This window comes from Triturus cristatus, chromosome 2_2 (genome assembly GCF_964204655.1).
Source record: "Triturus cristatus chromosome 2_2, aTriCri1.1, whole genome shotgun sequence".
NCBI classification, from domain to species: domain Eukaryota; kingdom Metazoa; phylum Chordata; class Amphibia; order Caudata; family Salamandridae; genus Triturus; species Triturus cristatus.
The window spans coordinates 751,392,208-751,415,357 of record NC_140582.1 but is presented as its reverse complement, the minus strand read 5'-3'; the positions used below and the strand labels follow the sequence as shown (position 1 = coordinate 751,415,357).

At 50.6% G+C, this 23,150-nt stretch overlaps 1 protein-coding gene across 5 annotated transcripts in view; it reads left to right on the top strand.

The window, feature by feature from the left end:
- PCM1 (pericentriolar material 1) overlaps window positions 1-23,150 on the top strand; it is a 1,275,228-nt gene that overhangs the window by 332,073 nt on the left and 920,005 nt on the right. The gene's annotated exons all lie outside the window — the stretch shown is intronic.

Genomic DNA, 23,150 nt, shown 5'->3' with positions numbered 1-23,150 from the left:
TTCCATTTTGAACGGTGAAGCAGTTCTACATGTTGAAGAAAATGTCCATGTTAAATATGGTATTTTATTGGGGTTTACAGACATGCACTACTGCATTGAAAATATCTTTGCAGCTAATTACATCCTTCATTATACCAATGTATCTGCATCTTCCCCACCACGTCTTGCAACCTCTTTAGATTAGTGAATTTTGGTAAAGTAAGTTCTCTAGTGTTGTATCTTTTATAGATTCACAAGCTTGAATCTTCCCTGTCGTCATGGTAGTAGTCCCACGGTAACAGGAGAAATAGGAGTAATAAAACATCACCATAGACCCCAGTAGAACAGAAAAATGACTTAAGTAACTTTTCAGTTTCATTTTATAACATCTAGATTTCAGCCAATCACAGTAGAGACCTCAGAGTTTCCTTCCCCACAGAGCCATCATACCGCCGAATTCTTACCACACGTCGTGTGATAGGGAGTCTCCTTGAACTCTGATAAGTTACAGTATTTCTTATTCAACTTTTGACCTCCAGTCTTAGCTTTTGCTACTCTCTAGGTCTTTGTTGGACTTTATACTTCTGTCCTTCCTTACTGTTGAGATGCCAGAGCCTAAAAAAGGTTTATGCCCTGTGGGAAGTGTAAACCCCCACAAACAGTGCCTATATTGCCTCTACCCTGACCACAAACCCAGGAAATGCAAGTATTGTCTCACTTTTTCAGCTAAAACCCTCAAAGACAGGGAGGGTAGGCTGCTACTCTACCTACAAAAGAGGAAGGCTGCTTCAGACTCGGAGTCTGAACCGGAGTAAAAGACCCATTCTTCCTCAAGGAAAAGAAAGGAGGGCAGTCCCTCCTCACATCCTGGGTACTCTAAGAGATCTAATTCCCTGGACAAATCTGAAACTAAATGCCTGAGAAAGAGGCTTCAAAGCCTTCTTCGGCTCCTGTGCCTACTTCTCTGATTCCTCTCAGAGACCAATCTTCTCGACCGTTGCAGGCATAGTCGTCCAAGATTCCACTCTCTTCATAAAAACCTGCGGTACCTGCAGCTTTGAGGATGGTAATGACCTTCACCGTCAACGAGAATTTCACCGTTGAGGAGTCCAGCAACGACGGCCCTGAAGACCAAGGCCGTCCCCGCACTGTTGACGGTGCCACAGACTATCGCGTCTGCAGTTGCACCTTCAACTGGAGCATCAACGGAGAGAAAAATCAGTCTCCTTCAGCCCATGCAGATTCAGGATTTCTCCAAGATATCCCTTTTACCTCCTGCTTTCCTTTCTGACTTCCAAGAGTCAGAGCATGAAAGTATGTTTGGCCCTGCATACAGTCCATCGCAGTTAAGGGTCAAGTGCCAAGATTCTGATAATGAGGACATTGAGGACAATGATCCATCTTCTTACCTTCAAAAACAGCAGTTGATGGACAGAATGCAGAACAATGTCATACATTCACCCCAGTACAGAGATCTGGGCCTAAATCCATAGTTGTTTTGCTCACCATGCCATCTTCTTACCTGGCAGGGTAATTTTCTTTTGCGGAAAGAGACACGTTGGTCATGCAGAGGCCTGATTCGTTTCATGAACGTTACCCTTATGATGATGGGGAGGAGGAGCGTCCTCAGTTTAAGGATCCATCAATAAACGTTCCAGTGTCTCTGGTATCTGATCCCCGTCATATGATTGACTTTTACAGGTGTTTTCTGGACGCAGATGCTCCTCCTATAGTCATCACGGAGGATACTCAGGATGCACAGACAGAGGAAGGGTTAATTCAGACGGACATAGATGCCCATGATTAATGGGATGACTACATAGCCCCTATGCCACCATCTCCCATCCCTCCTGCTGCGGATTACCTGCGTGCAGATATTGGTGGATTTCATGATCTTCTAGAGCGTGCCTCCAAACATTTTAATTTACCAATGCCAGCTAAGCAAACAATGTTTTCTATATGATTTTAAGCCAGGCCCTCAATGATCAGTTAGATCAATCGATTGTAGAAGGCCACAGTTAGTCCGTCCGCTCCTGGTGCCTTACCCGGCTGCATAATCGTTATTGCCACTCTCACCTCAAACGACTTCAATGGAGCCATCAAGTGGCAAAAAAAAAAAATTGCTCTCCTTGGTCTGTGATTAGCCACGTCATTTTTATATGTTCTAAGTAGTCGTTTACACTTTCTGTATCTACTTTTGTATGCGACCGGTATAAGTCTATGTAATATTTATGGAAAGTGTCTGCTATACTGTCCTTGTCCTGCTGCATTGCCCCTTCTTCATTTAGGATTTCCTCAATCCCCCCCTATTCCTCTCTTTGGTTTCAGCAGAGCGGCTAGTGTTGCCCCTGGGTGCTCTCCCTCTCCATATTTTATAGATGTGGTATATTTGCCCATATGTGTTCTTTCACTGTTAGCTATATCATGGTACTCTGTCAGTCTAGTTTTTGTCTCCTAGCAATGAGTTTTCTCCACGTTTGCTGATATCGCTTTTCTAATTTGGTTTACTCCTTCTCTAGTAGGGAGAGCCTTCCCCTTACTGATTTCAGTACCGTGCATGTTTAGAGAGTGATCCCACGTATGTATACCTTGAATGTCTCCCATACTGTGGCGAAATTATCTACAGATCCCACATTATCTTCAAATAAATATTCTATTGATTTGGCTAAGTCGCTCTAAACGCAGGGTCTAGGAGAGAGTAGTGGGGAAAGCGACGCATGAAACCAGCAGCCTCCCGGCCGTGTATATCCATATCTAACATCACCGGTGAGTGATCAAAATATGTACAAAGTAGCGTTTGACAGTGAAGGTCTCGTGCCACCAGGCCCTGAGATACCAGCCAGTGTGACATGTGCAGCAGAGTCGTGCCTAAATCCCTGTCTGCTTAGGTTGCGATATCTCCAAAGGTCAACTAGGTCTAGGAGGTCCGCAGTGTCGCTATGGGCACGGGCTGCAGATGGGAGGGCCTTTGGATCGTCGAGTTCTGGGTTTAATATACAATTGAAATCACCACCCCAGATTTGAGGTAAATGTCTCCATTGTAGTAGTCTTGCTCCTAATGTGTGGTAAAATTGTGTGTCATCGTAATTTGGGCCATATATTCCAACTAGCCCCACTTCCGCATTGTCTACACGACAGATAGCCGCCACACATCTACCCCCTGGGTTAATGTATATTTCCCCACGGGCATGCGATGAGAACCCTGCTGTGCAGAAACGACCTTGCAGTTGCTGCTGGGTGAGTGTACTGCTATTGTGCACTAAATGCGTCTCCTATAGAATGGCTACTTGCACATTATTCCTTTTAAGATATGCCACTATATTGCAAACCTTTCCTTGGTCATGGAGTCCTCTCATGTTCCATGTCAGGAACCGTATGTGTGCATTGTTTTTATGTTGTCTTATATTTGGCCTTAATTTACGTTGAATACAGGTGAGGTTTGTGTCTCGTGATCTTGCCTGACCTTGTGGTGCAATTTACTAATTTTTGATGTATGTTTGTGATGACATTCCCTTTTAAAATCCCTCCCACTCCATACACAATGAAACTTTGCATCGTTAAACTCTTTCCCTCCCCATCCATATTTTCCCCTTAAACTTAGTAACAAGATCCCTTCCACACGAATAGCAATAGAACTCTGCTTGGCTGTACTCTGTCCCTCCCCGTCTCATCCTTGCATTCCCCCATTTACCCACAACTCCCTTTGACAACTGATTGTTCTAAACACATGGGGGTGGATGTTGCCTGCCGCCGGTCTACCCGTTAAGCTGGCTTGTCTTACAGGGACTTTAGAGGTCAGAATGTAGCTTATGTTGCCTTCCTCATGCGTTTGTTCTCTTTCTCTCAGCAATTTGTAACTGTCTGTGTGTTGGGGTGCTACAGATACATGTATCTGACCTTGCCTCTTACAATAGATACTGCTTATTGTATATCTGTTCTCAATGTCTGGTCTGTGCTATTTCACATTCCACTGTAAAGCCTTGAACAGTTTTACCGGTAGATGGATGTGGCTTCTTTTCCCGCTGCCCTGAGTTCAATGATAACCGGGTGACTCTGGTTAGGTACCATACATCCCACCTGCTAGCATTCTGGTGCTATGGGTGTGTTCGTCATCGGTCTAGGCATGTCTTCGCCACATGCCTGTATTCTTTCGTTGTTTGAGGAAGTGTGGGACCTGTTAATGATCAGTGAAATAGTGGGCCTTCCCATCTGCCATCACTCGGAGTTTGGCTGGGTACAGCAAGCTGTACTCTAGCTGCAGGTCTCAGAGTTGCCTCTTGACAGGTACTAAGACTTGGACTGTTTGAATGAAATCTTGGTATAGGGATATCTTGGACCCCTTGTAACGGAGTGCGTTCAGTTCTCGTGCTTTGCGTATATCAGCATCGCGGTGTCTGTAGTTCAAAAGTCTGGCTATGATCGGTCACGACTAGCACCAGGCACTGGTCTTGGCGTCCGTGACCGGTGAGCCGTTCCACCACAAATATCTCCCAGAAGCTATCTATCCCCAGAAGCGCCGTGAGAAGTTTTGACAAATATTTTCATGTTTTCTAGGTTTGTGGACTCTGATACTTCCACAATGCAAACATTTTTCCTCCGTGAACGTGCTTCCAAATCCTCTGTTTTTAGCTGTAGGGTATGGATAAACATATCTAGCTTTTTAGTCTAAGTTGATAGCTCCTCTAGAACATCCGAGCATCTGATACTTTTTTTTTTTTCTTTTCCTACAGTGTCCAGCCTCTCTGTGTGTTTGGCTAGGCGTTCAGTCATTCTATCCATTCTAAATGTAAGAGCGTCTATCTTCCTATCTATTTTTGTTAGTTAAGATATGTTTTAACTCCGTGTCCACTGGGGGTCTGCCGCCTCCGAGCCAGAGTCTGCTGCATTCATATCAGCTTCTCTGTGCTTTGGAGTCCTGCACAACTCAAACTGTAGCTTGCATTGTAGTTTATCTGCCTTACCCATTATCGGGGCTCTTGGGAGCGGGTTGTCTGTCTACGGCAAGTGTCACCGCTATCGTTTCTTTAGGCTATGTGGTTGTCTTGTCTCTTCAGCGATAAGTGGCTAGTGCCAGTTCATGCTAGTTAACGTGCGTTTTAACCCCCCAGATTGCAGATGGCACTCGGTTTTGTCCTGCAGAAGGTCTGGTTGCTGCTTTGTGTGCCCTGCCCGTCCCTTGGTCCACCAGGGCCTCCCCTCTAGTTTCACTTCAGATAGGTGGGGGCAGCTTGTCTTAATGTTAGAATCTCCTTATTATGTTTGGAATGTGTCTCTATCTGTTTGTAATCTCCAGTCTCCGCAGCTCCCAGTGATGTTAAACTTCCTGTTTCACTACCCTTATTGTGTAGGTGTCGCCTACAGATTACACCTCCCTCCTTACGCAGTGTGCTGAATTCTGTGTTTAGCACTCTTTCTGGTCTTTCTTGGTGGATGGCCAGACGACTGCCACTTTTCTTAGGCGGATTGCTAGGTGGGTAGTGTGCACTGCATAGAAGGTACCTTGATTTGTCCCTGTGACAGTGCGGCAACACCTTTCTCCGCTTGTCCTCATTCCTGTCTCTTTGCCATTCTGAGGTGTTTGGGATCGCAGCGCCATCCTCGTCTTCACTCCTCAGTGCAGCTGGGTCTCTTTAGCGGTCGGCGCCTCACTCCACGGCCTGATCTCTCCACCCTGGGTGCCTCGCCGAGTCCCTCCTCCGATTTCGGCCGTGGAGTTTCCATCCCCCCGCTGCAGCTCCGATGCAATCCGTGCTGTATTCTGCTTTGTGTGGCGGGGCACCCATGCTATCGCCACCTTTCGTTGTACTGGTGCCGGAGCCGCGACTGCTGCTTCCGTGAACTCGTTGGTTAGATCCACCTCTTGGGTTCTGTGAGTGCCAGTTCAGTCCAGACATTTTTTGGCTGTATTTTCTTACCAGCGCCCAGAATGCGGTTTGATTAGATAGGCGGACAGCTCGTGCAGATGACCTGGAACTGTAGGATAATGTCAGATTATGTGCCGGTTCACTGGAGCTTCTTTACTATGCGCCCATCTTGATCCCAGGCAAGCTGCGCCCCCCAAAATACTATTTAAAAAAAAAAAAAAAAGAAGTATTTATCACAAACACTAAAACTACTTTGGTATATCTCCTACCCAGAGATATCAGTACACAATAAAATATACTTCAGAACAGGAAAGTAAAGCATTTAAACCACATGGGCCCCTATTGGATTGGGGGGGGGATGGGGAGGGGGGTGAACAAAACATACACTAAAACAAAATGCGAGGTGAGTATCAAACCAAAACTAACAAACAAGGGACTAGGGTCCAGAGGGAGCACAGAACCACCACAGGTAAGTAACTTAGAATTGTTAGGCATCCTTGTGCAGAGGTGAGACCCCTGGTCAGTGTCCATAGGATAACGTTGGGAAGTCGCGATTGAAGTTTTACTGTTTCAGGACCCTTCCTAGAGGACCCGAGGGTACCAGTTGGAACCAGGGAGGTTGGACGACACCCCAAGTGTGGATACTGGGACAACCAGGATACCTATAGCATTGAGTCCGGGTGCATAGGTGCAAAGTGGTGTCAGAACCGTTAGTTGTCGTCAGTGGGGAACCACGGATGTCCAGCTGCTACAGTGTCTCGTGGACCAGGTCGGTGGAACGCAGATGTGGATTCCAGACGAGAAGTACCTGCAAAAAGAGGGGACAGAGTCCACACCACTTGGAGCTGTCGTGGAGGAGCAGGCGTACAATGCCAGTCATTGTTGGAGGTACTTTACCTTAGTACGAAGGGTTTGAATTTGCAGCTGTGGAACCTAGGCGATGTTGCAGAGGCAACGTCCACAAGCTGTCCCACGTCAGTTGATAGGATGCAGGAAGGTCAGTGGCTGGTAGGACCACCAACAGACCTTGGCAAGTGCAACAGATGGGTTGCACAATAAAATGCTTAGTTCTCTTCCAGGGGATCCTCATCAATCGTCATAAGCACTGAATATTCCCGCCCATGTGTAAAAATTATATATGAAAAACATATATAGATAGATATATATATATATGTATGTATATATATATATATATATATATATATATATATATATATATATATATATATATATAGAGAGAGAGAAAACGCCTTCAGGTAACCAAAATCCTTGGCAAAAGACGAAGCGTACCCAATGTACTTTTTGTGCCAGCGTTTATTTAGTGCCCAACACCAATGCCGCCATTACGCGTTTCAGCCCTCGTGGGGCCTTGATCACATATATATATATTTTCTCATATCAATGCTGTTCCCATCTAGGAGGCTAAACAATGTAATTACACACAAAGACTGTATTTGCAAAGTACTCATAAATAGCAAACTGGAAATAAAGTAGACATTGTTAGCCTACAGGCTGCATTGTAAACCAATAGCATAGAAAATGAAAGCATTTTCAACGAACAACTGGCACCGTGCATTTAAGGCAGCCATGACCCCCAGCTTCCCATCATGCCTCAGGGGTGACAGTTAGGTCAGTTGTTCTTTCTGGCTCCTTCAGTCAGGAACCTGGAGTTTCAGCTTTTGTTGAAAACATATTTAATTTGTCAATTTGCATATATTACGCAGAGCCCTGCACCCCCCCCCCCAATGAACAACAATACAAAACATAGTAGCATTTGACGACATTGCCCAACTCCCTCCGCCCACTCCCCCCCCCCCCCCCCCCCCCAAAAGGTCGCACTGGTCCATACCCACCCATCTGCGGTAGCAAGGAAACGATCCACCGGTCCTAACCCCCTGTGCTCCTACTCTCCCCTCCCCCTAAGCTGAACCCCGGTCTTAATCCGAGATCAAAGGTTCCTACATTACCGGAGGTTCCAGCCAGAGGCCCCGATACTCCGCCCATTTCTTCCATATTTTATAGTGCTTGCGTGGACACCCCCTGGCCACAAAAATGGGCTGCTCCAGACCCATGCAGAAGTCTAGGCTGTTTTTCCAGGCCGCCACGGAGGGAGCCATCGTCGCCTTCCAGGCCTTGGCAATATCTCGTTTTGCCAAGGTCAGGCCGAGGAGTAGGAGGTGTCATTTATAGATATTTCCCCCCCCCCCACCCCCTCCATAACATGCAGTAGCGCCAACTTTGGTGTGTGGATAAGCTCCCAACCCAGAACCTCTGAGAGACAAGCGAAGACTCCCTTCCAGAAACGGTTTAAAGATGTGCATTGGCAAACTGTGTGTATAAATGTACCCTCTGCTCGTCCACAGCGAAGACACTCCGGGGAGGCGATCATCCCCGCCCGCCACAATCGTGTCCTGGTGAAATAAACCCGATGTAGGTATTTGAATTGGACTAGCCGTAAGCGTATTGCTATGGCCGCCCCCCCGTGGGGCTGCCAGGGCCTCCGTCCAATCCTCCTCCTCCAGCCTATCCACGTCTGCCTCCCAGCCCCCCCGGAATTTCTGTAGTGTAGGGGAGCAGTGTATGACCAGAGACCAATAAATACGCGAAATCTTTTTGTCTAGTAAGTCCCCCATAAAAACTTTCGCTGCCACAGGGCTAAATTCAGGTATGGACTCCAGACCCTGCAGACTAGGGGACAGTGCATGGCGCAGCTGTAGATAACGATAAAATTGAGCCTGAGGCATATGGAACTCCTCCTGGAGATCACAAAATGATTTCAGTGTCGTGCCCCTCAGGACATCTCTCAGGGTGGATATACCTATGGCATCCCATCCCCGAAACCCTGGAAGGGACGCCAGTTGGGGCAATTGCCAATTGTCCCACAAAGGAGTCTCCCGGGTTAGGACGTTCCACCAGCCCATGCGCCGCAGCGCCTGCTTCCAAACAATGAACACCGCCTGCGTGGCTGGAGGCAGCGCACTCCGCAACCGCGCCGTGTATAAAATTGTATGTGGCATGTGATTCCCCATGAGATAACGTTCCAGGGCGTACGCTGGGTCTCCCATTCTCTCCATACCACCACTCGTTAAGGATCAGCAGGTATAGGTAGATAAACATGTTCGTATGGCCACTCGCACCGTCCCCCCCCCCCCCCCCCCCCCTCCCCACAGAAACTGTCCCAATAGAGAGTTCACCAACCGGAACCATCTGGGCGGAATCGGGTACGGGTGATTCTGCAGCTGATAGAGGAGTCGAGAAAGCACCACCATCTTGAAGATTGCCGATCGACAAAACCGTGTCAGAGGCATGCAGGACCAGGACTTAAGGTCCGCTCGAACGCGATCCCACACCGGTGTCAAATTACGCTCTCAGGCCACTGCCGGTACATCTGACAGTACCACCCCCAGATATTTCAAGCCGCCTGCCGCCGCCTGGACCTCGGTCGCCCACGAGCCCACCCCCGTCCGGCCTCCCAACACCCACAGTGTGGATTTACGGGGATTGATATATAAACCAGACGTTTCTCCAAAGATCCGCATTATCTGCAGAAGCCGTGGCCCTGTCCTGTCAAGTGCTGTCAGGAAAAAGAGAACATCATCGGCATATAACGCTATTCTATCAGACAGACCTGTGGCCCATTCGAATCCGCGTACCTGGGTGTCTACTCGCACCCAGGCCGCCAGGGGCCCAATGGCGAGAGCAAATGGATACGGCAAAAGGGGGCATCCCTGCCGCGTTCCCCTCTGAATAGCAAAGGTGGAGGAGGTGGCACCCGCTACCCGCACCGACGCCGTCAACCCCGTATAGAGGAGTCATCTTTCACCCCAGAAATACGTAATTCGGGACACCGCATTGCGTAGATCTTGCCGCAGCAGCGTAACGTCCGCTCCGACTGCCCCCATTTTCGCATCCATCATGTCTCTGTAATTGGGTAATGGCGGCCATCAGGGCCGCATTGTCCGGCCCCGCTCCTGGTTGGCTCCCAGAGGCTCCTGCCACCGCCCCCGGACCAGTGAATTTATCTATAGGCCCCTGCCTGGCCGGGCCACCGCTACCCTTGTCTCTGGTCATGTTGATGCCGTGCGCTACGACGACTGGCCCGCCCCCCACCCGCACGATGTATAACCCCAGAGGAGAGTAGATCCTGCGGCCCGATCCAGCCGCCGATCTCGCCCTGGTCGACTCCCGAGTCCACCCCCGGACACTCCAGGTGCGGGTGACAACGGACCCCACCTCACCCGCCCCCGTAGCGATCGGTCAACGGACGGAGCTCACCCCCCTCACACCGCCTAATGTTCTTTACACAGGCAGCGACCGGCTCCCCCAGCAGCCCGACCCTGTCTCCTGCGGCTCAATCCAGACCAGTACACAGACCCAAGCACGTCCAAGGGAAGGGCCCCAGGGTACCAGTCCCCACGCGGCCCGATCCAGCCACAGATCCCTATCTGTACCGCATACAGTGGGAGGGGGGAGACCCAGGGCCAGGAGCGAAGCAGCCCACCAGGCCCCCGGCTGTCCCCACGCGGCCCGACTGCGCCGCCAAGCCCCCCGCTTCACCAGAGTTATGGGACACTGCCACCAGTAGGCCAGCCGCCCAGTCGCCGGCCGCCTCCTCCCTCCAGCGCCGCAGGTCTCGCAAAGGCCCAGGAGCAGCCGCCTCTCCCTCCGCATACGTACCTCCTTACCGGCGCGGCCCGACCCAGGCCGGAAGAAAACACTCCAATCCCCTCTCTGTGTTCTACAGCTCAAGCGGAGGCCAAGCCCCCCACCGCAGGACCAATCTGCACTCCGCCGCCGGGCGCGCTCGTTGGCCAGACCGGGCTCTCCAGTCTGCCCTTAGCCTGCAGCAGGGACACAGCTTGCCACTCCCGGGGGTCTAATTCAGACCACGAGGCCTCTCCATGGTTAAGGCGGGACTGCAGCTCCACCGCGGCTCCCTGCCCCCCAGCTTCACCAAACAGGAGGGAAACCGGGTACCACGCCTCAGCAACATCGATGACCGCTTCAAAAGTACCGGGATGCCAGGATTATCGGCGGATGTACGGCGGGCTGGACGGAGCTGGCCTAGAACACGTCCGCCATGTTGGCTGCCCAAGCCACGCCCCATTTTATTGGATTTTAGTAAAAAAATATCTAAAAAACTTCTCGTTTTTCTACCTTCACTCGACTTTTTTTGCCTTAGAGTGAAAGACACCTTTTTTGAGTTCCAGAAAAGGTTTCTTTTCTTCAGAATGCCTTCTTTATTCGACCCTTGCCCTGCCTGTGACAAGAAGGCCAGATCTGATACACACCTTGTGTGTGTTCTCTGCCTCCCTGAGCCGCACTCTTCTAACAATTGCCATCATTATAAGAATCTATCGAGGAGAACCTTAAAGGAAAGGGAGAGTAATCGTCGTCATCGCCTCTCTGAAAGAGGTAGATCTCTGTGAGGCAGAAGAAGAAGAGAACTCGGTCGACGTCGAGAGGAAAAGTCACGCCCTGTTCTCCATTGGCGTCGGGATCGACGTCGAAGCTACCGACGAAAAAGAAATCCCCGTCTAAGACTTCAATGATGCAGGCGCATCATCTAACATAGACAACGAAATCATCATCGTCGACAAAGGTAACAGGTCCTCCGTCTACGTCAACCAGGCGGCATACAACGTCGAGAGACAAGTCTCCGTCGGCGCTGGGTGGGCGATCAATGTCGAGGCACATCACTCAGTCATCGCATCATCGACGTCGAGGCACATCACTCCGTCATCGCCGCAGCGTTCGACGTCGAGACACATCCCTCTGTCGTCGCCCCATCATCGTCGTCGAGAGGCAGATATCCGACGAGATCATTCCAAAGATCTCTGTCGTCAAAACGCAGGACACTTCCTTCGACGTCGAGGCAGAAGTCTCCGTTGAAGCCAGGTGAAGAATTGTCGACGTCAAGGCATCATACTCCATCTTTGACGTCTAGGCCGAAATCTCCGTTGAGATCAGGTCCAAAATCTTCGATGTCGAGGCAGCGTTCTCCGTCGTCAGCCGTCCATCGATGTCAAGACACCAGTCTTCAGAACGAGGAAGGCAGACATCCAAGCAAGGCACTCCGTCGGCGTCGGGCAGACGTTAGACGTCGAACACGTTCGGCTGCGAGATTAAGTCCCCCTTCCAAGAGGAGGAAGTCAACGTCTAGACAGACGTCTCCGTTGAGGCGGCAATCGGTGCAGAGGCGCTCCAGATCATGGTTGAGGCATCCATCCAAAGAGGCCTCACCTCCAGTAAGCTTATACTCTTCACCACCACCGACATCTAGTACTGGCTCACCCAGTTCTCAAGGATCACCATCAAGGTCTCCAGAAGTGGTGAACTTGACGTCCTGCAGTCCAGAGTCAGGGGGACACCAAGAGTCTCGAACCAGGTCTGCACAAGAACAGGAGACCTCCCTTCCTCCTGCAAAGTCTCCTGAGAGACACAGATTGCCTTCCATTCATCTATCACCACCGTGGTACCGGCCGTTGCATCACTGGGCCAAACCCTCAGCAGCAGGGGTCCAGCATTATTCAAGTCCTCTTCAGAGCTTCGTTGTCTCGTCTGGTGGAGGCTGTTGATCGAGAACGTCCTCTCTCAAGAGACAGAGCTCGCAGTCGCACACCTGCGCGCTTGCGCAGTAGGAGGTCTAGATCTAGAAGCAGGAGGAGGACTTTGTCCACTCAGATGTCCCACAGAGACTACTCAACTACTCTGACAGACAGTCCACCGTCGAGGGTCTCTCCGGTGGATGATATCTACACCTTTAAGGACATTCTGGGTAGAGGAGCGGCGAAGCTAGGCATTCCTATGCCGACTCGTCAAAGTAAGTCCTCTGTAATTTTTGAGACTCTACACCGGCGAGAAGAATCCAGACCTTTATTGCCATTAGTACCAGGCCTCATAGAGCCAGTAATGGACATCTTTCTCACTCCAGCAAATGTAAAGACTGCCCAGGCAAGAATCTTTAAAAAGTACCGCTCTCCAGAGGACGGCCCGCTCTTCCTTAGAGATGATCCTCCCCCAGATTCTGTCATAATTGCTGTGGCAAAGAAATCCCACGCTGTTGCCTCTTCCTCTACTGTACCACCAGACAAGGAGAGTAAAGCACTGGATTTATGGTGTAGAAAGGTTTGTGGCACTTCAGCCTCCATGTTGAAGGTCTCCAATGCATCAGCTCTCCTGGGCAGGTATGACAGATCGCTGTGGGACTCACTGCAGAGATTTACTGAGAAATTTCAGCAGGAGGACCGCAATGATTTTGAGGAAATCTTGAAGGAGGGCAGCTTGGTGTTTAACCAAGTTATCAGCGCTGCGGCGGATGGAGCTACCCTTTTGGCCCATGCTTATGCTCATGGTATATGCGCCAGAAGAACATCTTGGCTCAGACTGACAGCGCTCAAGCCAGAAGCGTAGGCACGTATCCTGAACCTTCCCATCTCTGGTTCCTCTCCGTTCGGGGCTCACACTGAGATGTCCTGCATGAAAACAGAGCTGGACTCACTGAAGGCAGTGGGCCTCGAGAAAAGAAACGAATTCCGCAAACGATACAGACCTTACAACTGGTGATCCTCCCAACAGAGGTTTCAAACCCCTCATTGGCAAAAAAAATGGGATCAGCAGGGTCAACAACGATCTCGGCATCGGGGCAGGTGTTCCTTCAGAGGAGGAGGAAATCAGCGCCAAGGTAACAACTCCGCCAAGACGCAGTCAAAGCAATGAGTGCCCACTTCCCCCATCACCATTCACCACTCCAGTGGGGGCGAAGTATCGCAAATCATCTCGAAGAGTGGCGAGCTATCACGAAGGATCGGTGGGGGCTAGTTAGGCTGCAGCATGGGTACTCTCTACGTTTTCGACACCGTCCTCCCTCAATTCCACCAGTTCCATCATCGTGTCACCAACGGAAACTCTTACAAAAAGAAGTGGCCACCCTTCTCAGAAAGTCAGCCATCGAGAGGGTGCCAGTAGCTCGGAGAGGAGTTTACTCATGATACTTCTTGGTAAAGAAGAAGGGTCGAAAATCGGAGTACAGACCCATTCTGGACCTGCGGACACTCAACCAATCCATCAGAAAGGAGAAGTTTCGCATGTTGACTCTCCATCAAATATATCCACATCTCAGACAAGGGGATTGGATGTGTTCGCTGTATCTGCAAGATGCGTTATTTTCACGTTCCAATAAATCCGCATCACAGACAATACCTGAGATTTCTAGTAGGATAATCTCATTACCAGTTCAAGGTTCTGCCTTTTGGATTGAAGTCAGCCCCCCGGATGTTCACGAAGTGCATGGCGGTTGTGGCAGCCGCACTGCGACGCAGAGGCATCTTCGTGTACCCGTACTTAGACGATTGGCTGTTGAAAGGCCCCTCTCCATACAGTGTGAGGAATAATTTCCTGAACTGTCTCGCACTTTGTCACCGGCTGGGCCTGCATGTAAATTTAGACAAATCGACTTCACTACCAACTCAGAGAATTTATTACTTAGGTGCTATGCTAGACTCCGAAGTAGGAAAAGTGTTTCCTTCGGAGGAGAGACAGTGTTCCCTCATACAGATATGCAAGTTGGTGCTGCGTGGCAGCAGGCTACCGGTTCGTCGGATTGTCTCCCTGTTAAGGTCAATGGTGTGAGAAGTTGGCCTGATATATGATGTCACTAATTCTAGTGTACACCTTGTATCAGTCCAAACAACCCTTATGGTGATTGGTTGTAAAGTCAACCTTATAGACCAGCTATCCTAGTGGTAGCATGGACAAGAGCAGTCTTAGGCTAAACTCTGTATGGCATGTGAAGCCAGCTGTTATACCATTTGTAATCCCTTGAATACCAAATGAAAGGACACCACAACAGATATATATAAAATAGAATGTTTGAGGCATGTGGGCTGCTGAATTCATATCTGTGCATAGATCGCCGCCTAGTGTTGGGTCCGGATGTTTGCACGTTGTTGTCCTGGAAGAGTCTTCGAAGTATCCTTGGATAGGTGACTCCTCCCCTGGACTACAGTGCGCATGGGCATCCTCTCCATCCTCAGATTGTTTTTTTCCGCCATTGGGTTCGGATGTGCTATCTTAGCTCAAGTTAGGAAAATATTTGGTCGAGGCCAAAAGGCCTTTAGTTCGCGTCGGTACTGTTTATCGATCGGGTTTCGATAGCATTTTGTTAGTTTACTAACTTTCAGCACCGACTTTCTTTCGCATTTACCTGTCCATCGACTACTTCGACGATGGAATCCAGGACGCCATTCAAAAGGTGTCCGGTATGCAATGCGAAGTACCCACACATCGACGTCCATCCGGTGTGCAACAAATGCCTTTCGCCGGACCACGACGAATCGACATGCATGGCCTGTGCCCGGTTCCGTTCCAAGAAGACTCTAAGGAACCGAAGAGCGGCGAGACTCGAGGCGCGGCACGCGGCACCGGCCCCAACAGACATCTTCGACGAGGCCGACGTCGAAGAATTAGAAGTCATACCCTCCAGTCCCGTTTCCGAACACGACCCCGGATCGGACGAGGGCGACGAGTCACTCTTCCACAGAGGTGAAGACGACACCGAGGCAGGAGACGACGAGGAGGCCTTAGGGGCCGAAGAGAGTAGCTCCGATGATGAACAAGGCCTACCTGTTCAAACCGAAGAAACACCTGCGCCACAGCCTTTGGCTCCGGTCGAGGGATCGCCTTCGGGCCTTACCCGAGACCCATCCCGTAGTTCTTCGGCCCCGCCCTCGGGCCCGGCCTCGGACGTTCGGGGGCAGATATTGCTGCATAAGCCAGCTGGTTTCCCTACCACAAAACCGAAACCGAAAGCTGCTCCGGTTCTTACGAAACCGAAACTGAAAGTGGCGCTGGTCGGATCGAGGCCTTCGACGCCAGCGCAACGCGTCGGCACCGACCGCACCAAGAGGGACTTCGGTGCCGAACTGGAATCGGGCGACATCGGAGTCGACAAACGGAAAAAGGCCATCGGCACCGAGAAACCTACTCGGCTACCGACGCCAACGACACCGAGGGCAATACCGCCTGCTTCGCCTCGCGTCGCTCCCTCCACGACGCCGATGCCTCACGTATCGAGGACGTCAACGGTGATCTCCACACCTCGACTCGAGGACCCGCCGGCACCGAAAAAATCCACGCCCGGCTCTACGAACCTGCCCGGTGACAAAGCCTCAAAGACGCCCCAGGTGGGGCCTGCTGCGACACAAAGCAACAAAACCACGGCGGCCCTCAAAGACCCGTCGGGTTCCGGCCCGATCGGAGCTCCAGCAACCTCTACAGGGCCAGCCAACATTACCTTCGGCTTGCCTCCGTCGACAATCCCGAAGATGTTCCAACTCAGGACACGGGTTACCCAGACTCCAGTTCCACCGGACGAGACGTCTCCGGCACGTGTCATCGACGCCGACACTGGCAGGATGATTCTCCACGACCGAAGGATAACTTCGGAACCGCCATTGGACCCTTTCAGGATCCCACTAAAAAGGAAGCTGCCTGTGGAATCGGAACCTCTCCTTTATGAACCGTTCCGTTCCTCCTACCAGGCTCCACACAGGTTCTCCCCCACACGCTCCGACACGGATGCATTGGAGGACTACATGGATGACCAAGCACCCTACCATGTAGACACAGACCCTGATGACCAGCAGGACCCTGATCAAACTTGGGGCGACCCTGCAGACCCCGGTGCACCTCTCGATACACAGGACCCACAACTCTATGGGGCAAAAACATCTCCCACGGAGGATACTGCGGCGTTCAACGCTCTTATTGAACGTGCTGCAAATAACCATGGGGTACAGCTTCACTCTGATACCATCGAAGATGACTTTCTAATGGACACTTTTGCATCCTCAGAAAGACATGTAAAAACTCTGCCAATGCTGAAGGGGGTCCTCAAACCAGCTAAGGACATTTTCAAGGAACCCACCAGGGCACGAGTGATAAACCCCAGGATTGATAAAAAATACAGATCAGCACCTGGGGATCCTACTTGCATCAGAGGACAATTACCACTCGACTCCATCGTCGTAGCGAATGCACGCAAGAGGGCACACTCGCAAACGACAGGTGACGCTCCTCCCCCGGACAAAGAGTCCAAGGTGCTAGAGACCTCTGGCAAGCGAGTTGCCGCCCAAGCTGCCAACATATGGCGCATAGCCAACACTCAAGCGCTCCTTGCTCGCTATGATAGAGCGCATTATGACACACTGGAGCAAATATTCCAACATCTCCCTGACCAGTTCAAGGAAGGCGCAGAAATGCTCATCAGAGAAGGACAGCTACTCACGAACGCTTCCATCAAATGTGCACTAGATGCTGCAGACACGGCTGCCAGAGCCATAAACACAAGCGTCATGCTGCGACGACATGCCTGGCTACGGATCTCAGGATTCAAGCCTGAGGTACAAAACAATATACTGAACCAGCCCGTCAACCCCGACTATTTATTCGGGCCAGAGGTTGACACCACCCTCGAAAAGATAAAAAAGGACACGGACACTGCAAAGTCCATGGGCGCCCTACAAACTCAGTCCTTTCGGAGCGGCTCCTTTCGTCGCACCGGAAACAAGGGAGCAGGTAGAGGACAGGGGTCACAACAAACATATAACAAAGGCAATACACAGACCACCTACGATAAAAACACCCGAGGTGGATATCGTGGCTCCAGTACAAAGGGCAGAGGACGTGGCTACGGCAACACCAGGTCCTCCCCCAAGAACAAGCAGTGACGCCCTCTCCCTTCCTCCCGACCACATAACACCTGTCGGGGGAAGGCTACAAAGGTTCCTGTCCACGTGGAATTCCATCACCACGGACAGGTGGGTCAAAGATATTGTAAGATACGGTTACTGTCTGGAGTTAACCTCCACTCCACCCACAATACCACCAAGAAGCCGTCCTATGTCCTCAGAGCACTTAACGCTCTTACAGCAAGAAGTGCAAAGTACGCTTCTAAAAGGCGCTATAGAGGTCGTACCCGTCCACGAGCAGGGTACGGGAGTGTACTCCCTCTACTTATTAATTCCAAAAAAGGACGGGTCGCTCAGACCTATATTAGACCTGAGACCCCTGAACCAGTACATTCTTTCGGAGCACTTTCATATGCTCACCCTACAGCAAGTCCTTCCGCTTCTCAAGCAGGGAGACTTCCTAGCCTCACTGGACCTCAATGATGCGTACTTTCACATACCCATCCACCCCTCACACAAAAAATACCTCAGGTTCACTGTTCAGGGGCAGCACTATCAGTTCAAAGTCCTTCCCTTCGGCGTGACAACAGCGCCCAGGGTTTTCACGAAGTGCCTAGCTACGGTGGCAGCACATTTACGGAGGCAGCATATACACGTCTACCCCTACCTAGACGACTGGCTCGTTCAAGCGAAGTCAGCCCAGCAATGTGCAAGCCACATGTCCCGCACCATTCACCTTCTTCACAGTCTGGGATTCTCACTAAATTACCCAAAGTCCCATCTCCAGCCCGCACACGTACAACAGTACCTAGGTGCGACTATAGACACTCTGGCGGCCACAGCTCAGCCAAATTTAGTGAGGATCAACAGCATACAACTGCTGATCTCCAAGTTCAAACCCAATCACTCGCTTCCAGCGCGAGTGTTTATGCAGTTGATAGGCATGATGGCCTCCTGCATCTTCATAGTCCCGCACGCGAGGTTACATATGCGCCCACTTCAGGAGTGCCTAGCACGTCAGTGGAATCAGGCTCAAGGACAGTTGAAAGACCTAGTGTTGGTGAGCGGTCGGGCATACAACTCTCTGCATTGGTGGAATCCACAAAACCTTTGCAAGGGCCGACCGTTCCAAGAGCCTGTTCCGCAAATAGTACTGACAGCGGACGCGTCTCTCCAGGGATGGGGAGCTCATGTACTCCACTACACAGTGCAGGGACTATGGACGACACAACAAAAGAAGATGCACATCAACCTTCTGGAACTGATGGCAATCTTCCTGGCCATGAAGGCATTCAAAGTACATCTGTGCAACAAAGTCGTGTTGATCCGGACGGACAACATGACTGCCATGTACTACATACAGAAGCAGGGAGGAACACACTCTCCACAGTTGTCTCATCTGGCTCAGAGCATGTGGAAGTGGGCCATTCAGAGGAACATGTTCCTCATGGCGGAACACCTCCCCGGCAAGGACAACCAGATGGCGGATCTGCTCAGCAGACACAGCCACCAGATGCACGAGTGGGAGTTACACCCATCAGTACTCCAACCGTACTTCCAGCAGTGGGGTCATCCAGAGATAGACCTATTCGCGACAAGCGAAAACGCAAAATGCCAAAGCTTCGCCGCCAGATTCCCACATCCGCAGTCGCAGGGCAATGCGATATGGATGAACTGGTCCGGCAGATTTGCGTACGCTTTTCCCCCAGCGCCGCTGATACCGCTGGTGGCTCGCAAACTACGACAACACTCCCTGACACTCGTCCTAGTTGCTCCCACGTGGGCACGCCAGCCGTGGTACACCACCTTCCTAGAACTTTCCGTGGTGCCGCATCAAAGGCTGCGGATAAAACCCGCGCATTTGACGCAGAACCATGGAGAGGTTCAGCACCCAGATCCGCAACAGCTGAACCTGGCGATCTGGCTCCTGAAGTCCTAGAGTTTGGCTATCTCAACCTGCCACCTGACTGTATGGACATCATCAAGGAGGCCAGGAGACCCACTACCAGGGCTTGCTATGCAGCCAAATGGAAAAGGTTAGTCATTTATTGCGGTAATAATGACATCAACCCGCTGGACGCATCCATCCACAACATCATCTGTTACCTCTTACACCTATACCGATGCAGTCTGGCGTACACCTCTATACGTGTCCATTTGACCGCAATATCAGCCTACCTGCAAACCAGGCAGCACCTCTCTCTATTCAGAGTGCCTGCCATCAAAGCATTCTTGGAAGGGCTCAAACGAGTCATTCCACCTACTCACCCACCGGCTCCAATGTGGAACCTCAACTTGGTCCTCACACGCCTGATGGGTCCACCCTTTGAACCTCTACACTCATGCGAGATTCAATTCCTTACCTGGAAAGTGGCCTTCCTAGTAGCGATCACTTCCCTAAGAAGAGTTAGTGAACTCCAGGCACTAACCGTTCAAGAGCCATTTATTCAGGTTCACGCCAACAGGGTCGTACTACGTACCAACCCCAAATTCATGCCCAAAGTAATATCGCAGTTCCACATGAATCAGACTATTGAACTGCCCGTTTTCTTCCAAAACCCACAAACTGTTGCAGAAAGGGCACTACATACACTAGATGTAAAGAGGGCCCTCATGTACTACATCGACAGGACTAAACCATTCAGGAAGACAAAACAACTGTTCGTTGCCTTTGCCCCACACCACAAAGGTAACGCCATCTCCAAAGCAGGGATAGCCAGATGGATAGTTAAGTGTATTCAAATCTGTTATCAAAAGGCAAAACGCACATTAACTATTCCACCACGAGCCCACTCAACACGTAAGTTGGGGGCTTCCATGGCCTTCCTAGGAAATATTCCCCTGCATGATATATGCAGAGCAGCCACATGGTCCACTACACACACATTTACAAAACACTATTGTGTAGATGTGCAGTCAAAACAGCAGGCAGCTGTAGGACAGGCTGTTCTCAAGACACTTTTTCAGACCGCTGCAGCTGGCACGGGTAGCCGCCGCTAATAGAGGGCACTGCTATGTATTCTATGCACAGATATGAATTCAGCAGCCCACATGCCTCGAACTGAATATGCTACTTACCAGTATGCATCTGTTCTTGGCATGTAGGGCTGCTGACATTCATATCGCCCTCCCTCCTCCCCGGCGCCTGTCGCAGCTGCAGCTCTCAGAATTACTGCAAGCATGGTCATCACTTTCTGTATCTACTCCATCACTGCCACAATGGCGAAAAACAATCTGAGGATGGAGAGGATGCCCATGCGCACTGTAGTCCAGGGGAGGAGTCACCTATCCAAGGATACTTCGAAGACTCTTCCAGGACAACAACGTGCAAACATCCGGACCCAACACTAGGCGGCGATCTATGCACAGATATGAATGTCAGCAGCCCTACATGCCAAGAACAGATGCATACTGGTAAGTAGCATATTCAATATTTATTCTAGTCAAACCCTCAGCATTCTTTGAGATTCGAGGTAAGTACAACACAGTCTTATTTAAGCATACATTAAGTCACACAGGTAAGTAATACAGTTAAGCCCTAGGGGCCACGCAAACCATATACTAAGTAAGTGGTATAAGAACCACTGTCACGAACACAGGATAGGCCTAGGCCTAGGGAATCGCTGGGGCTACACTATACTACTGTTAGAATCCGGGTTCTCTGGTTGGCACAGGTAGGTACTTGTGACAAGCAGGGAACCTTTCCTCTAGTCAGGGTAAGGGGTTACACTCCTAAAATAACCCCTGCTCACCCTCTAGGTAGCTTGGCGCGAGCAGACAAAGCTTATCTCAGAGCGTTATAGGTTAAGCATTTGTGAACACATACAGTAACCCAGTGACAACACTACAAATGGACACCACACAGATAGGTATATTAAAAATAAGGATTCTTTATATAGGATTATCACAAGACCATTAAACGATTAAAAATACACAATACGGTTGCTTAGTTGGTAAAAGGTTGCTTAGTTTCTCTCAAGTTCTTAAATGCGACACTTTAAGTCAATGTACCTCAGATGCGACACGCAGGGCAACGAAAGTGTTGCAGCGATGCAGATGCGTTGAAGTTCTTGGTGCAAAAGAAATAAAAACGGGATCTTCCAGATGCGTGACGCTTCTCCGAGGTTGCGAGAAGGCCCGATTTGATGCGTCCGCTACAGCGGCGTCACCTTTGACGAGATGCGACGACAGCGGCCTTGGCAGCGGCACTCTTCTCCGATGTTGCGAGACGCTTCCGCTCGATGCGATGCTGCAGCGGCGACACCCCTTCTGCGAGGTCCGGCAACCGCGGCTCCGACGGCGGCACGCTTCTCCGTGGATGCGAGACACTTCCGGACGATGCGAGACGCTTCCGCTCGATGCGATGCTGCAGCGGCGACACTCTCTGCGAGATGCGACGGCAACAGCTCCAACGGCGATACGCTTCTCTCCCTTGTGTCGCGCTTCCAGCTCCATGCGACACGCAGTCCCTCAGAAGGCCCCACAACAGCAGCAGGCACTTCCAAAAGACTTTGGGGAGCTGGGGATGAAGTCCACTGGTCCTGGGACTTCGTTCAGGGGGCAAGCTCAGTTCAAGCCCTTGGAGATCTTTAAGCACAAGTTGAAATAAAAGTCTTTGTAGTCTTTTCTCCTCTCCTTCAGCAGTAAGGCAACCACTGCAGGCCAATTCCCCAGGTCAGGGACAGTTGCTCCTCCTACAGCTTTTCCAGTTCCTTCTCTTCTGGCAGAGGTTCTTCTTGTTTCAGCAGGATCTGATCTAATTTCTTGGGAGCAGGGTCCTAATTCTTATACCCCTAATTCCTTTGTTCCTCTGGGGTAGAGGGGCCTTTGCCCAGTCCAAACCAGTTCTTGAGCACTCTGTTGACATGACTCGGCCTTTCTATTCAGGGTGCAGGGCAGAGACATCAGCCGCTCCGCAGGAGGCGGCGCCAGCATTGTGGTAGCAGAGCACAACCCTATTCAGAGCCCAGGTGTACTCCTCCCACCCATCTGACTGCCAATCTTCCTATTCACCACCAGGCTACCTAGCCCTGCCCCTCTGGGTTTCCCCAGCCCTGTCACTCACACAACCAGACAGGCAGATACACATCATAGCAGAGGCGGGCTGAAATGGTCAGGCAAGCAAATACCAACTTTCTAAAAGTGGTATTTGCAAACACGGAATATTAAAATAAACTTTACTAAAAGATGTATTTTATTATTCTGAGTTCAGGCATACTAAACTCGAATTTCTACCATGTTTCCTGGGTCTGTTAGGATCATAGAATGTAACAATTCTGACAGCCCATTCTGGCCTATCGAGAACAGGTCGCCTTACAATAGTGAAAAACGAAAATGGCAGTAATTCACTATTAGGACATGCCACACACATCAGGGCTTGTCCTACCTTATGCTTACAATGCACCCTGCCCTTGGGCCTACCATAGGGGTGACTAATATGAAGTTAAGGGAAGGTTTAGGGACTGGGAAGTGGGTGCACTTACCCAGTCAGCATGACAGTACCAGACTGCACGCAGGTTCTGCAGTGGCAGACCCTAGACACATTTTACTAGGCCGCTTCTGTGGGTGGCACAACCAGTGCTGCAAGCCCACCAGCAGCATTTGTATTTACAAGCCC